This window comes from Dermacentor variabilis, chromosome 11, assembly GCF_050947875.1.
Source record: "Dermacentor variabilis isolate Ectoservices chromosome 11, ASM5094787v1, whole genome shotgun sequence".
Classification (NCBI taxonomy): Eukaryota; Metazoa; Arthropoda; class Arachnida; order Ixodida; family Ixodidae; genus Dermacentor; species Dermacentor variabilis.
The window spans coordinates 61,693,505-61,714,608 of NC_134578.1; the positions used below are offsets into that span (position 1 = coordinate 61,693,505).

Consider the following 21,104-nt stretch of genomic DNA (forward strand, 5'->3'; position numbering starts at 1 on the left):
CAGTGATACACAACGTGGGATCGACCAAGAAAAGGGTGGCTTCACCGGTCCAGACAGTATATTACACTCACTCTTGAACTTTCCGAGGCCCTAGAACATGTCGTAGACGACATTCACGACGTTGACGGCACCAGTCAGTGAACTTAGGTCAACGGGCCAAGATGGCTGATCGATGGTTGGTTGAGCAGACTTGCGTGTAATGTCGGTAGGACAGACATTTCGAGACGTTGACGTCCGTTCCATGGCAGTTGTTTTGGGCTACGTCGGACGTCTTTGGGCCTCGCCCGTCCGGACCCTAAATGCGGCATTGTCTCGACGTGAAAGGAAAGTGATGAAACGTCTCTCGGAAATTGAACTCAGGTACAATGGTCGCCTCTGCTCCAGTGCCTATCTTCAACTTAGCTTACCTTGGTTCAACCTGAGAAGGTATCTCCCACTTGCGTGCTGTAGGATGATCTGCAACAGCATAAAACCTGGTTCCTCGAGGAGGCTCTGCACTCCTGGTATATGGCTGCTGATTGTGGAGAAATTCCCTTGTTTCCGGCAGGATGTGAAATACGCGTCTTTGAGGGGAAAGTCAGCTCTGCTTTGGCCACCGCATCCCCAATAGCCACAGGTGTCATTTTTCTTGTGTGCAGCAGCTTGGAATGCAAGGGTCGTCTCGCTTGTTGATTCCCGGACCTAGCCTCACGTTTCGCGGCCTCGTTGTGACTTGACTGAAGAGCGTCCATTTCTGCAACTTCCTTTTTATCGGTTTGAGTACAGCTTTCCTTGTAGCTGCATTGCGTCGTGTTAACGAGGAATTATGAGCGCTACCGTGATGTTGAAGCTTAAAGCCAGCTGCAGGCACTTCGAAACCTTCTCATTCTGGAGGCCGACTACCACCCTGTGCCTGATCATTTCGCAAACTCTACCGTATCTGCATGTTTCGGCCAGGCCACGCATTGCTGTGGCCACTTCTACGACGGACCCACCTGCGAGTACGGCTCGCGTGTTGAACTTCGCTTGTTCGATGATAACGTTACTCTTTGAAATGAAGTAAAATTCGAAGCCTTGCAACATAGGCTCGAACTGCTTACTGTTTGCGGGTGACAACCGAAACACGATCAAGCGGTCTGCTGCTTGTGCATGGGCACATTAGGTAGATTAACGTGTCAATTTTCTGCTCTTTATGGTGATCACTTTGTCTTGGCCAAGCGCAATACTGGAAAACCTCAAAACTACTTCCGCTGAGGTAAGTCCAATGGCATGGCGGATATAAATTGTTAATGACGGGCGATCTGGAATGTCTGGTACAACGAATGACGACCTGTCAGGGCAACCGTCTGGGCAAACGTTATTAATGGGAACGTGGCACCTGATCATTAATACATTTCTTTGGCGAGTTGGCTACTTTGCCGCGAGAACAAGACGACAAAGGTCACGCACTACTGTCTTGCCAAGCACTTATGCTGTTTAGTGGCAACAAATTCCACAAATAAATTTTTAGCGAGCTTAGCAGGTTATCGCTACCAACATTTGGCTCCGTCCAAGTCTGAACTAATATCAGCGCTTACATAATTGGTGAGGTTGATGCCTGGCCGGATAGTGGCAAGTTCCCGCGATGTGGAACCGCACTGTTTTAACTGCTACAAATGATTGGCTGGCTAAACAATCGCGCTTACCATAAACACGTACCCTTAGGTGCTCCCTGCCATCCTTTCAGATGTATTATGTCAAGTTTCCTCAAGCTTTCTCTGTAAAACCGGGAGTGACCATCTATTTTCTTCCATAAGGAAGAATTGGTAATAAATCCAACACACTGACCTTATTTGGGCGAATGTGATTTTGGTCGTAAAAAATTCGTAATATCGTGTTCTTCAGAATTTACATTAGGAATTCAACTGCATTTAAGTGCCACAAATTTTTACCGGCATTGTTAAACGCTTCCCGGCCTGTTCCGTGCACACGCACTTCGAGAGATGTGTTTGACGCGCATTAGAAAAGCTCCTGTTATTACACATATAGATAAATTGTTGAAGAATATAAAAAGAACTCTAGCATAGCTTTCAACTGGTCAATATGATGAAAGCCGGTAAAAATTCCAGAAAGGCAATCATTGCGCTACGCGAGCACTTTGGGGACAGAAAAAATGCCAATTTCAACGCAGTCTTTGCATAGTAATTTTTGATCGCACAAGGACACCGGACTAAAGGGAAAAACGCAGACACAGCGCTAACAACTTCGAACGTTTCTTTTCAGCCTAGGACATTCTTCTTTTCTCGCGCTCAAAAGTTATTAGTGATCACGAACCTGGCCAAGCATATGCCCTTTCAAGGTCTATGTAGTTTGGGTGGCCGGACGCGGTTCGTCCAATCCTCGCCTCTAAGCGGTTATGTACTACAAGAAATTTTAGCCTAAGTAAACGAATGACATTATGTTGCAGGCAGCATTACTGAAATTGTGTGCAGCGCGAGTCGACCCGTCCTTTTGACCTCTAAGGCACTACAATATTAGATACACTTTCTGTTCCTCAACACTCGCGGTAAAAATTATAGCAAGAGCAAAATTCGACTATTTGTATGTGTGGCCGGGCGTACCATTGCTTTCTTTGACATCAATAGCATGCACTATTTCATGGAATGCCAACCAAGAGCAAGAAAGCTACGGCGAGGCACATATCAATGTGTCTGAATAAAGGCATAGATCATCTTGGCGTATAGAATCTATCTTCAAGACTAACGCGATGACTGAGAATCGACGTGACGCCAGCAGTCCACTTCGTACATAGTTTCAAGCCTTTGCAATTGTCTCATCTTTGGGACCTGTCTCACTGATAACAAGTCTAAGGTGCGGGAGCCAACACATTTTAAGCATGAAATGCTTTTAGTTCCCGTTGTCGGTGACCCTCAAGTGAGCTTGAGCCAAAAGCCGAAGCCGTCATCCGGGTACTGAAACGAGAACATTCGGGCCACCAGTTAAGCTCCCAGTACGTACACTAGTTACTTCGCAAACAAGTTACAAAAAACATTACTTCGGAGTTTTCAATAGTGACGTTCAAAAGGCAGATGCAGGCCCTGTACAATTTATTGTCATCTTTTGGCAGTCAGACCGAGTTGCCACTTCTCTTCAACGAAATGGTCCGTGAGGTTCGCGGTCCGTCCGGCACGCCGGCAGCGTCCGTCGCCTCTATCAGCATCAAAGCAGATAGCGTCCGGTGCACCACAGATGGCTATTTGACAGAGACGAGACTTGAAATGAGATTCTGTCGGTGACAGGAAACTATTTCGTTCACATGGTGCAGTGCACAGTACAGCGTGGCACGGTGTGGTCTGCTGGGGTGTGACATTACGAACGTTCACTACAGTGACTTTAAGATTGTGGCTAGCATCATCTCCAAACAACCTTATTTCCCCGTAGCCATTACATGGTTACATATACTCTCCATTACGGGAGAGCAAGCATATTTCTTATTTTTCTCCCAAAATGGCTTTCATTCTTTGCCGGCGTTTCCTTTTATTCATTGTGGTTATCCTGGATGAACACATAACCAAGAAGGCAAGAATGAGAAAAAGACGAGACTGAGGACATTCAGAACCGCAATTGCAGCTTATCAATAGACTTAATATCTTGGAGGCTTTGTCACGTGTTGAAATTTTGCTGCAACGCACTGTGGATGATATTCTACGTTGCCACATGGGATGGCCATCCTCTAATAATTGCTTAGAAAGGTGAGAACATTCTTGCCACGGTAGAAGAACTAACTGCACCTGGCTTCCTCCAAACCACAACGAATAAAGCCAAGGCAGCGGTGTCACTGAGAGAGGTACCGTGAAAATCAACATAGATGGATGGATGGATGGAGTAACTTTATAGAAAGGTCCTGCGAGCTACGGGGCGCAAGGTCCCATAGAGCGGGCTACTCCTACGTTGGGACCGGGAGTTGTAACTCCCTGGCCGCATCGTGGGCTCGCTGGACGGCCCAGAGCTGCTCCGCCAGGTCCGTGCTGCGTAATGCGTTTTGTAGCCTGGCGGAGTCTTGATCCTTGTTTGCGTGGGTCCGACCACACGGCCAGAGCAAGTGATGTACGTCTAGTGTGCTATGGCAATTTTCGCAATATTATGTTTTGTATAGGTCAGGCATGTAGTGGTGTAGTCTGTTCTGCGTGGGGTACGTATTTGTTTGAAGCATTCTGAACGTCAGGGCTTGAGGCCTGGTGAGCTTATTGTGAGGTGTGCTGTATATTCTGCGGTCTAGATAAAAGTGCTTTATGATCTCGTTATATGTGGAGGGAGGGACCCGATTCTCGCTGGGATGGTCACGACCAGAATAGGGGGCGTCGCGGAAGGTTAGGTCTCGCGCGCTCCTGTGAGCCATCTCATTGAGATTGCGAGGGGCGTCCTCGATCTCTCCGAGGTGTGCCGGGAACCAGCAGATGGTGTGATGCTGCAGCGGTGCGGATCTATTGATTATTTGTAGTGCTTGTCTTGCAACTGCTCCTTTCTGAAAGGCTCTGATGGCCGAGCGTGAATCGCTGTAAACGTGGGTGGTGGTCGAGTCTGTGAGCGCGAGTGCGATGGCAACCTGTTCTGCTATCTCGGACTTGTGGGTCTTGACTGTGAGAGCGTTTCTCACTTGACCTTGCTTATTGATCGTGGTGGCAACGAAGGCCTTCCTGGTTGGGTACTGTGCCGCGTCAACGAAACAGGCTAGGATCTTCTTATCACGTATTTCGCGCAGGATGAACGATCCGCGTGCCAGCCTTCTGGGTTGATGGTGCGCGGGGTTCATGTTCCACGGCAGTGGGCGAGCCGTGTAAAAGTTGCGACCAGCGGAATTCGAAGCTATGAGGGAACAAATCCCCATTAAGTGCGGCGCTCGAGGTCATAGACATCGGATTGCACTGCTGCCTTTACATGGCACAGTAAATGCGATACAATAGGACTGAAACGCAATAGGACTGAAACAACTACAAGCTGTTAGTAGTTTGCTTGCCACTTTTGCAGTACTCCAACAGACAGTGAAGTTGGATATGGGTTATCATAGCACAGCTGCTGCCACTCTGTGGATGTACTTTCTTTGATACACCGGAGAATGGAACCACTGATTAAGGTACCCGGATCGGATAGATAACATGCGGCCGTACCTATGTGCTAACGCCCGACAGTGGTACGATCGGCCAGGCGAGAAAGCGTAACGATATCAAGGGATTTGAGGAAAAAAAGTTTAATTCAGACACTAGAAATTAGCATAGTTCACTTGCGGGACCGACCAGTTTTTACAAGACGAGAGAGATCAATCTGCTGGTCTACTATGTGGCAACATGGCGCCTGCGGTCACGTGGCAGACGTCACGGTTAGATATTCCTTTATCGCACCGCTAGCAACAAATGGGTTGGCAAAAAATTTCTAGAAACAAGTTCAGATTACACCTCCATACACTTCTGACAAGCCTCTCTACTTCTTAAAAGATGTGTCGTCGGAGTGCTGGCCTTAACGTTCATGAATCCACGATGTGCAACATACTTCAAAAATGGCGTTGGAAAAGAGAAGACCACTCTGGGAACGTCAGCTGTCACATACCTGGTCAAGGCGAGTTCGCTGAGAGCCTTTTCAGAAAATCTGCGAACACTGGCATACCTGAGTCACAGCAAACAATACCTATCGCGAAATCAAACATTTTGCTTCTTACAACGAACATGAATGATATGAGCTGTGCTGTCCGTGGTCGTCCTTAAAGGTGCCTCGGTCAGTCTTATTAGCAAGAAAATGGTTTAGAAAGATAAAATAATTACCTATCGTATCATTGCCTATCAGACAAAATAATGGCCAATCGGAAGCTCCGATGAAGTTCCCTTGAAACTCTGGTAATTGTTTTGTAGGCACATACTCCAGTCCCCTCGTCTAAAAAAGCTGAAATCTAAGTGCCTTTTCAGCTTTCAGACCAATGTGCTGTGAGGAAGGAAGCATATGAGAAAAGCTATGAAAAAAAGTATGGCTTAACAAGAGATAAAACGATTTTGCGAATTCTGGCATATCACACTGGTATCAGTGACCTCCCCGTTTCTATCACCCATTATGATACTGCCGATAAAAGATCCCATCGTTTGGGCACAGACGTCTAGCTTATCAACTGTCAAACCGCCTTTTATTTTCTTCCGATGCTATGAGTTCAAGAAATAACGAAGAGAACTGGTGGCTGCAAATAGGTTTTCATGACCTAGTTACATAAAGCATGTTACTTAGTGCCGCTGAAGAAGGAAAGTAACATGTTCGCAGCACTAAATACACATATCGACATCAAGAAGCAACAACGGCTGCATTTGGGTGGAGAAACTGAACAGCATGAATCCACAAAATTAAGAACTTTGTGCTCAGAGGATCTATATGCAAACTTTTGGAGTCTATATCAGTGTCATACTAGTCTAATCAATAACGAAAGATGGCCGCATTATATGGGTTCTCAAATGCATCGAGCAGGAAACAGATTAAGGTCAATGTTAGGAAATGTGTTTTTTCTGCTGGATGGTTGTTTTCCTAGAAAGGGTATTCGATGGGAAGACAGAGTCTGGCCAAGTTTTTTTATCTGCACAGCTTTCGCGCATTCTTGGGCCTTGCCAGACAATTCACGGCCTTCATGAGGGATCATTCTTCAGAGATGAAATGTGCCACAGCTTTTGCCAAGAAAGAGGCCCCGTTTGTGTAGTCAGAAAATCCAGCGTTATTCTACGCAGGACTTGGAGACATTATTTCTTCAGACCCTGTCCTGATCCTAGCAGACTTTATCCTGCCCTTTGAACTGCACACTGCCGCCTCTGAATGCGGTACTGGGGAAGTTTTATATCAGATATATCAAGAAGCCTGTTGTAAAAAACACATCCCATAGGAGTTTCTTCTAAAACATTTCACAAAGGCATAGTTAACTACGCTACGACAGAACATTATTCATTGATTGCAGTTAGGGTCCTCAATTATTTTAGAAGCTGCCTGCAAGAAAGAAGCTCAAATGGTTTACAAATAAGCCTTCATCCACGCCTCAAAACTCAGAGAACCGAAAGGAAGAGTATGAAGATCAGTTGAGGAAAACTCAACAGTACATTTTAGACACGGCGCATCGTCCTTGACAAAGGCACCTGGACCGAGAAGCTGTGTCCAGACTTCATGTACCTGGAGAAGCTATCCATTGCGAAGTGGAAATAATTAAGTTTTGGCGAGGAACGCAACACCTGAAGATAAAAAAAGCAAGCTAGAAATGTACGCAAGAGTGGTGGTGAACTTACTGCGAATAATCAGGACAGTCCGGAGCGTAAAGGCCATAATAGCTTTACTAAAAGATACGATAAGTAAATGCAAAGATTCACGTGAAACGTCTTGGAGGAAGATATCGCAAAAAACTCCATACCTGGCACCCCTGTCAATTTTAGCATGCTAAGTTCCGGCCGCATGGAAAGAAAGAGGACATGCCAGAACATTCAAATGTTGAAATGCATCTTATTTTCGTCGGAACTCAAGAATAAGGACGAGGGCTTCAAGCAGACCCGAGTATTCCTAGCCGCAGTGGTAGTGCACGTAGTTCGTGGATGCTGTAGCCCTGGCAGGCAGGGCGCAAAAAACGTAATCTCTTCTCTAGGAAAGGATATCTGAGATGTTAGGGTTAGGTTCCAGGAAACGGACCGGCTGTGCGGAGGAACAAGCTTCGCTGTTGGGCTGAAGCAAGAGGCGTTGAGCTGGGTTTATTAACGCCCTTAGTCCATTAATACCGGCTGTTGAGTTGGCCGCCGAAAGTGGACTGCGGTGTTGAGATATAAATACGATTTGTTTCTGGGGGATACATAGACCTATAGCTAATAAGCCCTTGTTACTGTACAACTCCGCCGATTCAAAACTTGTTAAAAGAAGCACTGCTAACATGTGTCTTGGAAATCCTTTAAAACATTCGCTTCATCACAAGATTTGCACAAGCCTGGTGAATAAATCTGAATAATTGTCTACCGCAGGCTTCGCAAAGTCCTCGCAGGTTTCTGTAGCAGAGGGATGCATAAAACAACTGGAAGTAGAAAATAACGTTTCGGACGCAGCAAATGAACAGACGCGAAAAAAACAAAAAACAAAAGGTAGTGGTTCTGTCCTACTTACGAGGATGGCGGTGTTAAAAAAATTGCCAGTTGCGGGAACACAAAACTTGTTTTTTTTTCAGCTCCAGAAGAACTTAGTGTGTTGGTTTACAGACCCGTGCCGTAAGTCGGCGGTTGGGTGTACTAAGAGACATCGAACTCCGCTTGTACATTGTGAAGAGGCAGTGGTGTCCCAGTTGCCGCAGCCTTTGGTATGAAGTACATAGGACAGAGCGGCGTCTTAACGACGGCTTAACAGAGCACAGCCTACATATAAATTAATTACCGTGACGCCGCTCTCTGCTCTTTGTCATGAGTGCGGCTGCACTCCTTGGCTTGGTGACCGTGTGGTTCTGGCCAGGCACAGAGATAAGGATGTGCGCGAGAGTATTGAACCACAGTCCAGCGATCGGAGTCGTCCAAGCTCTGTAAGCACCCTGTCTGCCGCCCTATCAGAAAGAAAACTGCCATTTTTGGAAAGTTCAATTTGAATAAATCGTCAGGGTTGGCGTTACTGCGCATGGTGTAAAAAGGATGCTTTTTTTTCTGGAAAACTTTGCGTATGCTTTTGTCAACGCCTCCCGTTTTGTCCTTGTACTCTGGCGCTAAATATGTTATCGAAGTTAGAGTACCAAGATGCTTCACATAGAGCTGGATAATGCCAACTGCATTGCCTACATGCAAAATATTGTCATATGCAGCTCGAGTTGGGAAACTAGCTATGATTTTACGCTGCTAAACACGAGGTTGCGAGACCAAATTCTGGTCACGGCGGCCACATTTCAATGGAGCGAACCAGAAAAATTTTCGCGTGCCGTGTATTGAGTGAAAGTTATAGACCCAGAGGTGGTCAATATAAGTTCATAATTCTCATCTACGGCGCGCCTCATAAGAAGATCGTGGTTTACGCAAGCAACATGCGAGAAAAAATATTCTCCTACGGTAGGTAACTTTAGCCACTTGGTAACATTCCACAATGAATTGGGCTCAATTGGCCTGCTGTAGTAATGTAGTGTTTGTATAGTCTATGAGCGATATTTACGATAGCACCCCAACCATCTTTTCCGCGCTGATCTCGTATTGCGACTGCCTTTTTCCGTACACCGGATGTTTGGTCTTTGTCATTCGATTCGACGTAGCTCGCACATCACCCGAGGTTGGACAGATACTCCGGTTGGATGTCAAAAAAAACAACAACTCAGGGTTATGAAACGTCTGTACTCCATTTCACCTGTAAACGAAGACCTTGCCTGCAACATGACATCGGCTCGGCACTTTCCGGCCCTTACTGGTCGGCTCTGACATGTGTTCGCAGCATTGTGTGCGGCTGTGAAATCCGAGGGTGCGGAGCAAAAATGGAAATGAAAATTCAAGCGAAAAGAAACGAGACGATGCTGCTGCCATAAGAGCTGTGCTGAGAGAGAAAACTTGATGGTTTCCGCGCACAGAACTTGCCAGCAGTGTAGCCTAGTCGAGGCTCCAGAGCGGACGAAGAGGACCGGCGCGGGGAAGTGGCAAGGTGAGCCGAGAATTTTTTGCCGAGATACCGTCAAGATGTCACGGGGAGGAATCTGCCAATGCATCGCACATTTCGCATTTCAGGCTTTTCCTAATAAGCAGTGTTAGAATTGTGAAAAGAACTGCCACCACAAAGCTTCCTACTACAAATTACGAGAGGAAGCTATGGTACTGTACATAGTAAGCGTGAGATTGATGGTTAGTGCATCGATATTACTTACCTTCGTGCTTGCAGTTTCAAAACTTTTTGCTGCTTCATATCATCATCATAATCATCATCATCATCATCATCATGATCACCATTATCATCATCAGCTTGGTTAATTCCACTGCAGCGCAAAGACCTCTCCCATACTTCTCCAACTGCTCCGGTCATGTACAAATTGCAGCCATGTCGTTCTTGCAAACTTCTTAATCTCTTCCGCCCACCCAACTTTCTGCCCCTTCTCCTGCTACGCTTCCCTTCCCTTCAAATCTAGTCCGCAACCCTTAATGTCCATCGGTTATCTTCCCTCCTCCTTACATGTCCTGCCCATGCCCATTTCTTTTTCTTGGTTTCAGCTAAGGTGTCATTAACTCGCGCTTGTTCCCTCATCCAATCTACTCTTTTCTTATCCTTTAACGTTACATCCATCATTCTTCTTTCCATCGTATTCTTTTTTCTTTCGTATCACTAGTACTTATAGGAGTTTTATTGGCCTAAATGTTGAGGCAACCATATACTTCTAAAAGCAAAAATAGCAATCGGACTCTGCAAATATGCAGAGTTCATGCGTGTGGTTAGGTATACAATGAAACATTTTCTTCAGAATAAGCAATTTGCAAAGCCAGTAAGCTGCTTGAAGCGAGAAGGACGACGTTAAGCCAAATCAAAATACTAGGTGTTGACGGATGCTCTACTTCAGCAACGTTTTTGCACCATGACAATGTGCACTTCATGAAATATATCTGCTTCTTTAGCGACAAGGCTTTAAAGTTCGAGAGGTTTAGAAATAATTGCGGACTAATATGTGTTGTTCGGTAATCATGCTATCTTCGCTCACCGAAATCTATACCGTAGCTTATATGTCAAGTCTTTTTAAACAAGCTGGTATCCCAGAACACTTTGAGTAATAAAAGAAGGTTTCGGTTTTATGCAATAGAGGTGGAGCCATAATTTGCATTCTCAGTTGCATATTAAATACACTTCTCATCTACTTTGCTCTATTTGGATAGTGTCCAGACAAACGAAACGATGAACGTATCTTCATCTTTGACCAATAGGCGTATTGTAATCCACAGAAAATATCGGCCCTTAGCACTCAAGTTCGTCAGACATTAAGAGCGTCGAAAACGTCTTCTTTTGATACAACACTGACTAATTACCTTAAAACATCACCTCAAAAATTGTGGTTATACGTTGCCCGATCAAAGCCTTCAAACAATGGAATAGTTGTAAATGATACCGTGTGCAACAATCCGCAAATTATTGCCCAAGAATTCAACACTTTTTTCGGTTCTGTATTCAGCCGAAGAGATGAGAGTGCTGCAATAGATTTAGAATGCGAGGACCATACTAATGATAGCATTTTTATCTCTAAAGAAGGTATAGTCGACATGTTGCTAAAATTGGACGTAAAAAAGTCTCCTGGTCCTGACAAAATACCGAGTGAGTATTTAAAGCGATACTGTGAATGGATTGCATGCTTCTTGGTTAAAATATTTTTTCTGTCATTAATAAATGGTGCATTACCAAGTCAATGGTTATTAGCGAGGATTGTGCCTGATTATAAGGCTGGAGACAGGCTAGACATTAGGAACTACCGTCCGATTTCCATAACCTGCACGGCTTGCAAAATCTTAGAACATATAATTAGTAAACAGTTAGTAGAATATACATGGAAAACAATAATATTTTTTACAACAAACAACATGGTTTTCGAAGGCGTCTGTCAACTGTCACGCAATTATTTGAAACAATACACAGTTTTGCAGAAGCCCTTAATTGTCGCGAACGAGTTGATGTCATCGCTCTGGATTCATCAAATGCATTTGATAGGGTTAGCCATAGCAAGCTAATTGAAAAGCTTTATGGGTATGATGTAAATTCAAAAATTATTCAGTGGATTCAGGCCTACTTACACAACACACAACAGTTTGTTGAAATAGATGGCGAGTGCTAATCTTTCCTTCCTGTATCATCAGGTGTACCTCAGGGCTCGGTCTTGGGTCCAATTTTGTTCCTACTGTATATTAATGATATAGCAACTGATGTACATCCTATGATTGAAGTGCGGTTGTTTACCGATGACTGCCTCTTGTTTCGTCGCATTAAAAGTGTTTCTGATCAAGAATGACTAAATGATGCTTTATGTCGAATTTACAACTGGTGTGAAACATGGCATATGCAAATCAATTTTGATAAATCTGTTTGCATGACAGTTACGAAAAAGAAAACTCCGTTGATGTTTTCGTTCGCTGTAAATAATAGTCATTAAGCGTTCCACAAAGCTGAAATATCTTGGCGTAACTATCACTAGTAACCTTAAGTGGAATGAACACGTCGAAAACATATGTGGATCAGCCCTGCGCAAGCTTGGTTTTTTACGGCGTAAATTGAGAGATGCTGCACTAGATATTAAACTTAAGGCATACACTGTCATTGTTAGACCAAATTTAGAGTATGCTTGCATAATTTGGGACCCTCATCAACAATACATAACAGATAAATTAGAGCGCATTCAGCGAATGGCGGTTAGGTTTATTTGTTCTGATTACGACAAAACGCACTCAGTAACCTCCATGCTCGCCAGGGCTGGTCTCACTACGTTGGCTGTGCGCAGGAAAATCGTGCGCCTTAAGTTTTTATGTCAACTTTATCACAATATGCTGAACCTGAATTCCAGTTTGTATTTGAAGCCTTCTGGAAAGGTTTCACCACGAACTAACCACAATCACGCTATAATGCCTTATGTGCCAAGAGTTGATGTCTTTAGGCACTCTTTCATTGTCAAGACAATTGTTGAGTGGAATAACTTGAATTCTTGTGTGTTTCCGAGCAATGACAGGGTTGACTGTTTTGAAGAAAACTTGACTGCGTTCTTTGCGTGAACTTTGTGCTCTGTATTCCCACCCTGTAACAGCCCGGCAGGGCTCAAAGTATTGGAAATAAATAAAATGCCGAGCTACGTCGGAAATGAAATTCAAGGCATTATCTAAAGTGTAGTCAACGCTAAGGCTTGAAAGATTATTTGGCTGTTTGTCTGCTTGATCTAGAAAAAGCAAAGACAATAAATACCTCAACTCAACTCGGGCATTTCATTGATTCAGATTTAGGGATTTCGTGATACTGCTAGGCTGGCATCAGGATGATGTATAACCTTGGGGGGCAAAGCTGATAGTAAAATTTTGGTGGAATCATAGGCTTCGCCTTTAAGAGTGGAACGCGATAGAATTTAATGATGCCTGACTTCTTCTCGTGCTTCCAAGCAACTGCACCTTATGCAACCGTAATTTTTACCGGAAAACGCTGACGGCTGCGCCTATGCAGGAAGACGAGATGTCTGGTAGAAAGGTGGCCTCACGTGTTGGCTAATACCGGAGATGGTACACACCTGCGCCAAAAGATATATTACGTTATTTTGTGGTTTTTGGTATTTTTTCACAACTTTAATACTTCATTTTGAGAAGCTTGAACGTAAAAGACATGCGATGGGAGCGTTTTGTTTCACTGGCACGACGCTCTTTAGCCATACCTTGCTGTTGCGCCATAAGGATCACACATTCATTTATTTGTTCCAAGTCATTTGTTTCTGGGCTTTCATTCTCAAAATTCCGAGGAATAAATTTATGAAGATTGTAAGGCAACGTATGTCCAACGTCAGGGACAGAATGGTGTGGCAATATATCCCAAACATGCCGCGTGTCATAAAGCGAGGCGTGGCATATACGTATGCCAAAATACAGGCGGAAATTTTCGCTCATGGGTCGCCGGATGCCGACACCAGATTTTCTGCGGCAAGATGACGTTGAGGTTCTAGTGTTAAACGAGGGCACATTTCGTGCGAAGTATAACATTCTTAGGCGTGGGGCGGCCTAATTCTTGCTTGCAATTTTTATTTTCAAGATTCTATCCGTTTTGTCTCCATATTTCCTGCCTTTCTTTAATTTGCTTGCTTCAGTAGGCAGGCCTGCATTCCTGAAGAAACATAAAGAGACGACGATAACTTTTCTTGAAACTCACTACCACAAACCACATTCATGCGCTGCAGCTTAGCAAGCGACGGTTGAAACAAAGTTGGCTTTTTTGTGAGATGCCCACACGGCAGTCCTAAATGTGCCTTCACGGTTAAGCTACAGGGTCAACACGTGATAACCACAAAATGTTTGCCAATTCAGGCCCTTCCTAGCTGACCTCCAAGTTGGAGGCGGCTAAATGTGACGCAACAAACAAAAGTTATCAATTGTCGATTAAGATGAACACAAAAAGGAGTTGTCGGTTTATAACATCACACGCAAGGTCGCTTTTCTTTTATATTTATTGATAGTTATGTTTCGAAATTAATTTCGGCCGCTGATGCAGGGTGAGATGCTGTAGTAGTGTTTAAAAAGCAGCGCTGCGAAGTTGAACCATAGACACGAGAACAGCACATCCGAAGCGCTTCGCATGTGCTGATCTCGTCACAGTGGTTCAACACTGCAGCGCTGCTTTCCCATCACCGAATCTCAATACCAAATCCTTTCGCACCAATCTAAAGTGACAGTTCTTAAAGGGAAGCTTTGCGTTGGTCATTGGAGATGTTTAAGAGCTTTGGTGCCATCCTCAGTGTATAATCTATATATCATAAATTGTATCATACAAGGATAACGTAAACCAGTGAATGAAACTGTGGTCTTTCATTGTGGTTAGACTGCCGAGAAGCGTGACCGATGGTGAGGAAAACGCGTTATGATCAAATCCTACGTTTGAAGTGAAATTGATTGTAGCACATTTAGCCGGGAATTCGCAAATCGTACATGGGAGCTTAAGCATATGCATAAATTAAAACTCAATAAACGTGTTATATTTTGCTACTAATACCTGCATTGGAAAATATGCAATGATAAAAAAATACAGCTGCGACAGCTGCGCAACTTGTGTTCGTAACGGAAAGATTTCATTCCTCCAATATTCTCGACGCTGAGGCATTTAGACTCATTAGCAGAAACAGCAATCTACACACATGCCCAGGCCCTAAATGCTATAGCTTCGACATGTGTCTCCACTGTGACTTTCCCCGAACGTTTCAATTGTATATAGCAAGACCGCGAAAAAAAGTAATAGAGGCAGCGATGGCTCCCACAGTGCGCATGAGAGGAGAGAAAGAATGTTTGTCACAGACCTGCTCGGCGTAGGGCCACATCAATTGCGCCATCAATGACGTCGTGGGAAGCCATGTATTGCAAGCTTATACTTTTACATGTCCCATTGCCTGACCAATCAGTACTGAGATGTGACGTGGAGTAGACAAAACAATTTGCGGTGTTCACGGCCTGTGCAAGCTGCTCATAATATTGGATTCGGGGGGGGGGGGGTTGCGGAGGGGGTTGGACGGGCGTTTCACGAGAAACGGCGACATAGGGCGCGATTGGAGATGGTTGCCCTCCCGGTAGTTTTGCGTCCCGCGATTGGCCTAGGCCGCGCCGATTCAAAGCCGCTCGCACAAGGACGTTTCAGTTTCGTTTCGGCCCTCAGAAACTTGTCTATAGCCCTAACGCTAAACTATCCATACAAGACGCTCGAATGTCGAGGCACTGGTACAGCATGGCGCGCAACGAATTGCGCCGATGGCGCAGAAGGAGCAATATACATTGCCCTTGTACGAAGCAGGGCCAAACTGTCAAATTAGGTAATATTTAGAGAGTGAACCATGATATGTTTGCCGCAAGAACAACACAAAGGTCGAGAAATAAACGCAAGCAACGATATGTGTGTTTTTTCTTACCTTCCGACTATTTATTGCCTCATATAGGAAGACACGGTTGTACATGCGCACAGGACAGATTCGAAGTATTGTGCTTCTTTCGCAGTCCTCGCCTTTTACATTGGTAAACATGTCATGCAGGATATACAAACTATAAGCCAAGTTCTAGTTCTTCCACTGCACAGCGGGCCTTCCTATTAACAAACGACGGAGCTGTAGGCTGTTTCCGAAGGGACGATATTGACCTTGGACGAAATGCGGCTAAGCTGACGCCGCGAGATGCGTATGGAAGATGTGAGACTGCTTGTATGCTTTACAACAAACAATTTTCGAACCTTTATGCGCAAGCTTCTTCATGTTATCTTTGGGATACTGATTTTCACAACATGCACACGTTGCTAAACTATTTGACTCCATACAAAAAGGGATATTTACGCGGTAGAAATCGTATTTACAAATGAAAGGTTGTTTTAGACCTCATATTACCACAACTGGTTTCAAGCGGCAATAATGATTTCCTTGGAAATGATATGCTTGGCAGGACTCGGTCAATAAATCACCCTACTATTTTCACAAAATACCACATATGTTCTAATGATGAGTTCTAATGTTTCATTGAAGTCAATAAACCGCAAAGATCGGCAACATCCCGAGCTTCGCTACTCATGAGGTTCACCAAAACCTCAATATGATTTCGACCTCACAAAGTGAGCTGAGAAATAGATCTGGTTCGAGACTCGTAAAAATTCCGTGAGTGAGGTCAACATCATGCGCACGCCTGATGTTGAGCGAGGTCGAATGCTCTCTGAGGTCGCGTTTTGAGGTGACTGTTCCGCAGCTGCTTATGTTTGCTTCTCCCAAACAATTGCGTCCGTGTCATGTTTTCGATTGCACATCATGTAACCTTTGACATCCTCAGAATTTCGCGTACATGTACGTATTAACCTCCAGAATTACTAGTAGCGGTCTCTAGTGCGTGTTGTCATGTGGTAGAGTAGCTCAAACAATATAACGCACTGTAGGCTCCTCTGTCGTGCCATGTGCGTTCGCAGTACGTGAAGGCTCATTCCCATCGTCAGTGGGCCTAATCTGTCCGAGTTTTAGAAGCATCGTGAGTACTCAGTTGTGCAGTTCAGTGTACGGTAGTACGCCAATAACCACGAAACAAAGCTTTCCGGGTTCCCGCCTGGCAAGACGTCTGAACGCTGCTTAGGGTGGGTCACTTCTCGAGTTGCGTGATCGCTGTAGCCATGCCTGTACATACGTGGGTGATGCGCGACGATATTTCGCGAGGATTTTGCTTTGTGATTGTTATGCGTTCGAAAGAGCTTGTGTGTAGCATCAAAGTACTGCTCTAGGCGTTATGCGACCGCCTCTGCTCTGTGGTTAATGCAATTTTTGTGTCCGAGGGACCCAAAGTTCCCTGTGCGATCGGTGGCACGCCGTGCTTGGCACGCCTTTTGCTACCAAACAGTGCTTGAAGAACGCTATAGGGCACGCGTTTTATGCAATTTTCGAGATGTATTAGTCGGTGTGTTGGCTTAATGCTCTGATCTAGCAGCTTGGTGTCAGAAAGGGGCATTTCATACAGTGTGCTTTTAGTTGTGTAACTGGCCACTCAGCAGTGTTGATTATGAGGCATGATGCAAGCCGAACGTACTAAGAAAGCTAAGAACGCGATACAAGTGATCTTAGGGCCGACTGTTAGGTGCCACCTATACCTGGCCTACCTTTACGTAAATTATGGAAATTTTAAGTGTTTCTACAAAAAAGTTGAGTTTGAAGAGAGCGGGTTTTTACAATAGGACATACAACTTTGAAGTGTATCCGCTTAAATTTGACGCGTGCCTTGTTGATAGGCTGCCTGCGCTTATCAAATATCTCTAAGCTCTTGTGGGCATGCGGTGAAACATAGTGGCGAACGTCATCATAGTTAGGGAGTTACGTCTAGAAGTGCTGCCATGACTGCGAAAACGAAGTTAGAATAATTCCACCATGCAACTTTCTGTGACACTGAAACCACTAGAAGCACTGCGCTCTATCCAAGAACGCTACTAGGTTCTGCATCCTTGCCAAAACATACCAGACAGACACCTCAATTTTCATGCACTGTTTCTTTGCTCCTTCCTTGCCTGGAGCACACCGGACACGGGCGAAATTTCGGTAATGATGCACATGCTGCTACAGTGTAACAAAACGGACGATAACCTCGATCCCATACTTACTGCATGTGATAAACACATTTATTTCCGTAAGCGTGTTATTTATATTGCCGCTAAGCAATGAAGTGTAGCAGAGAGTGTTTGGGCTTTCTGATGGAATACGTCTATAAAGGGCTACACGGACGAAGCTGGGCAAGGGGATATGCGCACACGCCCGAAAATCCCTGTGCGCCTCACTTCACCTTTACGAATCTTTTCGAAGTAGATTTTTGGACGGATAGGGTATTTTATTTCTTTTTGCATTGACCAAGGAATCTTTTGCCGCTGGCTTCCTGTTTTCCGAAAATCCATGGAACAAAGTACTTCTATCGCGTCAACAAAAATATCAATGAAGTCTCCAATTGAAAATTCATCGCGCGATTTTGCTCAGGCATATCATGCAAAGCCTGCTCGACAATTGCACAGTGTAAACTGCCAACTAGGTGGTGTAACCGCAATTCACATTTAACTGTTTGTCAGTGAAACTGTGATATTTTTGATTACCACAGCATTTATTGGTGTTCAAGCAATTCACTGCAATATGGGCCAAATGTAAGCGTTGCATTGAGCTACAGTCAACCTGCCCACTTCCGATAGAGCCTCTAGACCTTGCTTAGATAGAAAGCTGCATTGACGTGATTTATTTGGTCGGCGTGATATTTTGCGATTGACTCGCGACATGGTACGCCTGAACTCGATGGCTGTGGCTTTCTGAAAAGCGCATCCCCAAAAAACCCTATCTTCATAAGAATACTTACATTCAATCCTTTTCTATCTAGATTAGGAGAAAACGAAGAAAAATTCAGTTTTTTGCGTGACAACATTGGTGGTTCCTGCAGCTGAAGTCACTGCTGTAACGATTGCAGCGCCATCACAACGATGCCAATAATTTACCTTAACCACACGAAGGCTTAACGTGCACTCTTTAGAAGCTTCAACTTCCTACTGAATAAGCGTTAGGCGGCCCTTCCTGTGATGAGCGTCGGCGGCGGCGCTGGTGGCGTACCCGAGCGAACGAGCCCAGCGAAAGGAGAGACAGCGAACGCGAGTGAAATATGAAAGGTGCGAACGTTGGAGACCAATTGCTTCGCACCTCTTCAGTGAGGTTCGCCGGGGAAACTGGTGTCATGTGGACCCGCCCAACCAATCGATGCATAATCATAACTGGTCTCAGCTGGACCGCTCATTCCATGCTATCGTCTACTCGTGTCAGCTCTCGCTCGCGCTTCTTTCGATTGTCGTGGTTTGCGACTGCTTTGTATTCCGATTGTATGTACGACGTGAATTGTGTAGCCCTTTCTGGAATCTGCCTGGCACCAGGGCTTCGACGAGTCATGTATAAAAGCCAACGTGCTTTACCCGCAGATCAGATTTTCGACAATCGCCAACTCTGTAACATCTTTCTCCCAAATTCTTTATCCACATATATCGCGAAATGAAAACCCGCACACAGTTGCCTCAAATTTTTCATTAGGGAGCACTTTTTTTCTCATAAGTATCATGGGTATTTATCTTTGTGGGGGCTTTCATTGCCTGTATCAGAAATATCAAAACATGCTTACGTACGTTTCTGCTTTGGTGACACATTGAGCGCTGAATACCTGACCAAGAAAACCAGCAGTAATGTTTCGATTGAAAGGTAGACTTAAGCTTCAGTAATGAGGTTAGGAAAAAAAACGAACTAGTTCAGATATTTTATGCCTGGTTTACCTGAAACAAATGTAATAAATGACTCTAGCGGAGGTGACGTGAGGTCGATAGAAGCCCTTGAGAATTGAGCTGAGGCTCAATTCAGCTGAGGCTGAGACCTTCATCGAACAAGGCTGAAGTTGATCGAGGTCGCTAAGTTCTTTTTCAAGTGGAGGTCAGGTCAAGGTTACTGAGCTAGTTTGCCTGCCTTTGACAGCGGTATGATGCACCTGTTTTGCATGAGCTATTCACAGGTTCTTTAAAAACGAACAAAAAAACATGATCGCAGCTTGAAGTACGTGCTTGAAACTCTGCAGATGAATATATTTCCGGAATAAGCTTCAGGCGCGGTGCAACTTGTACTCGCAATGGTAGTTGTATCTGCATGTGTGTCAAGGACTGAATGCGTACATCAGTTAGTATTTCTAACCAGACACTGCTCTACATTCCTTCTTTCCACCACTGGCTCAGTTTGTTTGCATCTCAATATATTTCCCACTGTTTTCCTGTTACTTTCTCTATAGTCATTCCCTTTAGAACTACCTAAATTTAAATCTTTCATTTTATTAAAAGACCAAGTATGCATTTTACAGTAAAAAAAAGAAAGTTCATAAATTATACGCCAAGTTTCGCTTGTATCAAGTGCTCACTACAAAATATTGTATGGTAACGTGATAATGTTCGCAGAAATTAGCCTACAGGCTATACAGCTTCACAATATATGAGGGCTAAACGAAAGCAATACAACAGCTGAAATCGGTGTTAACCGGCATAACCACCGATTTACGCAGGTAACGCTGGCAGTGTCGAAGTTATTAAATTCACAGGTAGAGCACCATCGAAAACACTTTGCTAAATGTACACCAAACCCAATAGTTGAACGTTGTTTGATTGTTGTCCAAACGTTGTCCGAACATTGTCCGAACGTTGTCCACCAAACCCAATAGTTGTCCGAAGAACCCTTTGAAAGTCTGCTACGCGCAGTACACAGCACAAAAAAGTGACTACAATATACGCAGAATGACAGCTGCACCGCAACAACGCCTTAAAAAAAGCAATGAATGAATGAAATCTCGGGTATTACGTAAAAAAAGAACACGATTTCTATATGAGGCAGATCATATGGGGTACTACCTATTCATTTTGACAACCAGGTGATATTTAACGTGCCCCCAATTCACGGCACACGAACGCTTTTGCATCGGGTCCCCATCGAAATGCGGCCGCCAAAGCCGCAATTTAATCCCTCGACCTTGTGCATATTAGCGGAACACCACATATTCACAAGGGGGGGGGGGTTAAAAAAAGAGACTTAACCTTCTTTGTGTGCACCAGTGAACCTGCATGCGAGAATAATCCAACTTCTTAAGGAACTACCAAACAAATTTTACGAAAATATAACCCAGATCAATATTTGGTGTGTACAAGAAACGTTAACTACAAGGATATGCAATTTGTGCCTTTTAATTATTAGCAATTAGGGCAGGGAGCGACCGCGGATCCGGATCATGCGACTAAAATAATCAGAAGAAGAATGGGCTTGGGTGCTTTTCGCAGGCATTCTCAGATCATGACCAGCAGGTTGCCGTTATCCCTCAAGTGAAAAGTGCATAACAGCTGTGTCTTACAAGTACTCACGCACGGGGAAGAAGCCTGGAGGC

General features: G+C 44.5%; 1 protein-coding gene across 1 annotated transcript in view; it reads left to right on the top strand.

The window, feature by feature from the left end:
• The first annotated feature begins 9,373 nt into the window (after positions 1 to 9,373).
• The window catches only part of LOC142564869 (ornithine decarboxylase-like), a 56,071-nt gene continuing 44,340 nt past the window's right edge, over positions 9,374 to 21,104 (top strand). The window contains exon 1 of the mRNA XM_075676058.1: positions 9,374 to 9,612. The gene's annotated coding sequence lies outside the window, so the exon portion shown is untranslated. The remainder of the gene's footprint in view (positions 9,613 to 21,104) is intronic.